Source organism: Peromyscus californicus, unplaced genomic scaffold (assembly GCF_007827085.1).
Source record: "Peromyscus californicus insignis strain IS unplaced genomic scaffold, ASM782708v3 Scaffold_8__1_contigs__length_139910024, whole genome shotgun sequence".
Lineage (NCBI taxonomy): Eukaryota > Metazoa > Chordata > Mammalia > Rodentia > Cricetidae > Peromyscus > Peromyscus californicus.
This window is the reverse complement of record NW_026294606.1, coordinates 22,143,394-22,149,393: the sequence shown is the minus strand read 5'-3', so window position 1 is coordinate 22,149,393 and position 6,000 is coordinate 22,143,394.

Sequence of the window (6,000 nt, the reverse complement as noted above, 5' to 3'; positions counted from 1 at the left end):
TTGTTGTACAAGATGGACACAATACTGGACTGCCCAGCCTCCTAGCTCACTCAGTCTGTTTCAGCGTCTCTCAGGCAGCTTTCTTAGCACCGACTAGAATCTTATGTGGAAACCCAAGCAGATGCCCTCTAATGATGGGTGCTCCAGATGCTATGGGTGGGGAGGGGTACTGATTCAACAGACATGTTAGAAGCACGTGACCATCGATGGCTCCCAATTATTCTGAGATACATACTGTCACAGTTTCAGCTCTAATGTAGAATCAGGACTAGTGGTGTCAAATTGGCTGAGTCTTAAGATTCATGGCTAGATCTTACCTTAAGTCTGTTGGGCCTAAGACACATGAATCTGACTGATAGGCTCAACTGTTGCTAGGATTTCACAATGCAGTCAGGCTACCGGTGTTATCTGTCACATCAAATTCAAATGGAAAAGGGAAGATATAGGCGTGGTGATGCATGCTGTAATCCAAGCATTGGCAAGGTGGAGGCTGGAGGATCATGAATTCAAAGGTTCAAGATCACCCTCAGCTACATAGGAAGTTAGAGGCCAGCTTGGGTTATATGAGACTCTGTTTCAAAAAGTTGAAAAGAGAAAAAGGGGCTGCAGAGATGGAGCTAGTTAAGAGCACTTCCTGCTTTCCTGAGGACCCAGGTTTAGTTCCCAGCACCCACATGGTAGCTAACACTGTCTGCAACTCTAGTTCCAGAGAATCTATCTCCTTGTTCTGGCCTCCATGGTCCCTGAATGCACGTGGTGTACATACATATATACAGACAAACACACAAAATAAAAATATTAAATAATTTTTTTAAAAAAAAGAGACTTTACTTATTTATTAAATTTATTGATATTTTTATCCTCTAGGATAACCATAGAAACTTCTCTGAAGAATATTCACATTCTGGAAATTTCTTAAACCACAACAGATGAAGGTGCATTGGGATCATAATAAAAACAACAGCAACAAAAGCCAGAAATCTACAGCTCCCACTGGGCTATCATCTCAGAAAGCTTTCCTGGTAAATGTCTTCATGCCCTCCCCTCAGGATGGTGTCCTACTTCCTCCTCTTCCTGTTCTTGTCTGGCTCTTCCGGTTCCCTCTGTGATGCGGACTGAGCCCCCATCCCTTCTCCCCTTCCATTCTGCGGCTGACGTATGGCTCTTGCTGCTTTTCTCTTCTTCATTTCTACACCACCAACCTGCTTTGAGGTCCTGCTTCTAACCACCTTATTTCTTTAGGCTCCTCAGTTCTGTGGTCCCCAGGCTTGTTCCCCTTTGGGCACCATGGAGGGTATAGCTGTGCCATGCCCTACACTTGGACTTGAAACCCCAAACCAAGCTCAGGCTCAGTTGCTTGTCCCTCTCATCCCATGAGAAGTGACAAGGACCAGGTCTCAAAGTCTTGGTCCGGGAACTTTGCTGTGCTTCATGAGTGAGTTCAGCATGTCTTGTCATTGTATCACTCACAATGCTATTTGGTCCTTCAGATATTCACAAACGTGCTGGAACTCTTGTTGGTCACATGATGTAGGCTCTGTGACATTTACCTCCTTTTCTTCATGTGTTTTTATCCTCTGCCACATCTTCATAATACTCTAAAGGCCCCTCTTTCACTTATCCAATTCTCTACCAACATGGTATCCCCATTTTTATTTTTTAATGATGCTATTATTGCTTCCTCACACATGGTCCTCTACAATCATGCCAGATGAAGTCATCTATGTCCCTTTCACGAATACATCAGTCCTCTGCCTCTTGATATTCTTTCATTCCATCAAGAGCACTCCAAATTGAGATGTTCCACACTCATTTGGAGAGTAACACAATCCTTTGTCAGTAGAGCAAGAAAATATCGAGCTTCTATTTATGTTTGCTTTCTCATCAAGAGGGAAGCATAGGACTTCATTCTGTGTCTTAACATGACTGCCCTTGATATGAATAACAGTGCTGTGCCACACACGGTCCGTGAGGGATTCTGCAGGAAGGGCCTGCCAGAGGGTGGTTACCAGCATTGTGGCACAGACTTCCACTCATGTTTTCCTGGTGAAATGGGTTGCAAATTATACTGTCTGGTATTAATGTAATACTACATTAAATCTCACAGAACACTTAAAGTGGCATGTAGAAGGAGCTGCAAAGGAATCACTGGTTAAGGAAATACTAATAATGCCAATGGGAGGAGAAGGAAATGATGGAACTGACTCCTTAGAAATGTGCGTCAAAACGAAGGATATTTACTGCAAAGTGAGAGAAGTCAATACCATTAAGAGTTCAAAAGAGAACTTAAAACTGTCAAGAAACTACCTGATATATGCTTTAAAGTTATTATGTTAAGAGTGAGTCTAGGGCTAATAGGTGGCTCAGTAATTAAGAGTGTACCAGGGGATCTGACATCCCTTTTGACTTCAGCAGAGACCTGGACACATGTGCACATATCCATGCAGATAATTAAAACTAATAAGATAAATCTGCTAAAAGAAGAATGGGTGTTACTGAAGGCAATGAATTTGCATTTTGAGCCATCAAGATCACAACCAGCAAAACATGCAACAACCAGGAATCCAGATGTAATTAACAACATTTTAAGAAGAAGCTAAAATCTATTTTAGTATCATTTATTAAAGGAAAAAACATTAATAAAATAGTGTCAGTAAAAGAAAAAAAAACCTTTTAATGGGTATTATTTTATATTTTTTCTTTTTGAGGAAACCTTTCATGGATTGTGAATATAAAGATATATTTTATATACCAGAAATTATACATTGTGAGTAGAAAAATCAATCTTAAACTCCAGAAGCATTATGAGATAATCCAGAAACACCAGAGGCACCATGGGATAATCCAGAAACTCCAGAGCATTATGGGATAATCCAGAAACTCCAGAGGCATCGTGGGATAACCTAGAAAGGAACATCTGAATGACTCCTCTGAGGAAAGAAAACATGCCTTTGGTGGACAGTGAGAAGATGTCAATCTAAATGACATCAGCTGCCAAAAGCAGGGAGCCTTATGGGGCCTCTTTCTTACAAAATTAGTTGTCCATTATTTTGGCCGGGGAGGAAATGATCTGAGGGAGGGGTTAAAGATGGTATTTTGTGAGTAACAAAATACTAATGTATAATGTGAATTATTGTCTGTTGTGTGATATTTTGATTGTGTTCTGACAAATAAAGCTTGCTTGGAGTCTGAGAGCGTAGCCAGCCACTAGCTGATCATAGAGGTTTGAGGACTGTAGAGAGAGGAGACGGAAGTGGTAAGCCAGGGGCTGAGGGAGGATCTCAGCCCTTTTGGATGGAAGAACCGGAGAGGTAGGAAGCAACTGTGGATGCTCCCCTGCTTCCCTGATCTTTCAGGTTTTTGTTCAGATATCTGACTCCTGATTTTTTCATTGATAAGATTAATTAGATTAATGCTTCAATTATCATCATCACAAAAAATTCCCACATGAAGCAGAATGAATAAAACCTGTCTTTCTTCTACTATAGCTCAGTACAACTCCGTATACCACGTGCTGTGTCATGTGTGGTCCATGAGGATTCTTAGGGAAGGGCCTGGTGAAGGTCATGGAGAAAACTTCAGAAGATGAAGTGGGGCTGTTATTTTTTCTGCTCTGGGAATACTCTCTCAGCTAGGTCAGTCTTCGGGAGAGAGGCGCAGCACCAATTATCAATTGCACACACAACTTACAGGTCATTCTTGGAGTAACACATTTCTGGGGCAATTTGAAATCCACCCCCCCCACACACACATAGACAACACACATACACTGAACCAAATGATTCCTTTCCTTTGGCCCTAAGCAGAGTCCTCTACAGACTCAGATTTTTCGGTAGCACTTCAAGTTATCAAATGCTTCTGAGAAACTGGGGACACTTTTGATTGCTTGTGATTTTTATCAGGCAGAAGCAATGAGCAGTCATAGTACATACACTATATTTTGATAGTCTTATTGATTTGGGAGAAATTCCATCTTCGTACAACATCATGTGTGTATTGTGTTTTAAAAGATGTAGCCTGGCCTTCCTGACTCTAATGTATGATACCTCTACATCAGAGGAACAGACAAATAGAGCATGTTGTGCTGGTGAAAATAATCAGTTGTTCTGTTTTCAAATCCATTACCTGCAAAGAGCTTTCTTATTCATTTTAAAACCCTGGTATGGAGTGTCTAGGTCAAATTCATTTTCCTCCAATGTGTTTGCACAGTATAGATACTCAATAAATGTTTCATAGTTAAATGACTGAATTGGCCAATAAGTGAAGAATTAAAATAGATAGCAAAGACACAGCCCCTGTTTTTCAGTCAGTCACTGAAGTGACTACTATACTATGAAGTAACATCATGAGCAGAGCAGGAAAGATGTACAACAGCCAGTTCAGGGAAGTTCAAATGAAGTTCAGCAGTGGTGAGGCTTGGGGATAGAAGTTCCATTTGACCCATATATTGAAAATGAGTAGGAGTTTGAAACTGGACAGATTCTGAGTTAGGCCTAGTGGGGCAATTATGGGAGTAAGGACCTCTGGGTGAAGGTGTATTAGAAGAGTTCTTGGGAAAATGAAGAGCTAATTCCACTTATGTAAAGAAAGCAAAGGGTAGAGCTGAGAATTAATAGTGGATTGCCTGCAAAGAGCTCCTAAGCAGTAGCATCTGCAGCCTTTCTTCAATGTAGCCGTTGTTTGATTCCTGTACCTGGGCACAGACAGGTGTGTTCAACTTGAAGGACAGGGTCTGGGCCCAATCAAGTCAGCAGAGACAGAATCAGTTACCATACCCTCACTTACATACACACATTGGCGCACCAATCACTCCATTTTATGCACTTATATGGATGTATGTCCTTAACTTGCATCTCTAGCATCTTGCCTGGAATTCATAAGTATTTGGTGACTGAATGGATTCCCTGATTTGACAGTTCAACTCTGCCTATAGGAAAAAGCCTAAATGAATTTATTTGGCATTTCAAGACTTTCCTGTCCAATGTCATCCATGTTTCCAACTGTCTGCTGGTCTTCCAGGCCTGAATCTCTACCAGACAAATTGGCCCTCAGACAGCCTGAGTTGGCTATTTCCTTCATTCCTAGTGTCTTTACAGGGATCCTGACCCAGAAATACTGGTACTGAACATGAGGGGAGACTGTTAGATATTCTTTGCTTCTACAGCGGCACTGGCTGGTTTGTGGTAACTTTGGAAAGGATCGTACAATTGCAAGGCGACCTCTGAGTGCCAGTCTAGACTCTGACTATCTAAGCAAGTCTGTTCAACCTCTCTTATGAAAACTTCCCAAGGAAGTTACCTCACTACCCTCCTCCCAAGGTCTCCCAGCTTCAGAGGGTTTGAGGACAGAAGCTCTGTGGTCATAGTCTGGGTCAAGACTGCCAATCTGACAACTGTCTGGGAATATGCTGCTAGCCTGAGGCAGCCTGAGGCAGTGTGAGTCAGGAGCCCAGGTAGTCAAAGCAAAACACCCACAACATATCCATTCACTGCAGGTCAGAGCAAGGATAGAAGCAGAGACCCAAGGAGGGGAGTCGTAGGTATGGAGGAGGCAAGTATCTGAGGTGTAGGCAGGGAAAATACCGAAGGAGAAAAAAAAAGAAGCCAAATAAAGCTATCTACAAATAGATGGCCTATGTGGTCTTTGATGTGAACTTCAGCTTGAAATTAAAAAAAAAAAAAAGGACACATAAGTTCAGCAATGGTCATCCTGAAATAGCAAGAGTGGGCAAAGGAATCGAACTTAACACATGGTTACACACAGAGAACTTCAGTGGAAGTGTGAAAGCTATATACACCCTTTCTTGAACCTTGCCTAAAGGCACGTGTCTCTTGCTCCCATGTTTAAGCTGTCAGTCATCAATGCCAAGTTGTGGCATGTTCAGAGTTGTCTATGTGGTTATTCTCTAAGTACAGGATATACACTGGCTGTCCAGGGTCAGTGTGGCTGAAGAGATCAGAGGGGGTTGAACCTTCTCAGAGAAGCAAAACTCTTAACCCA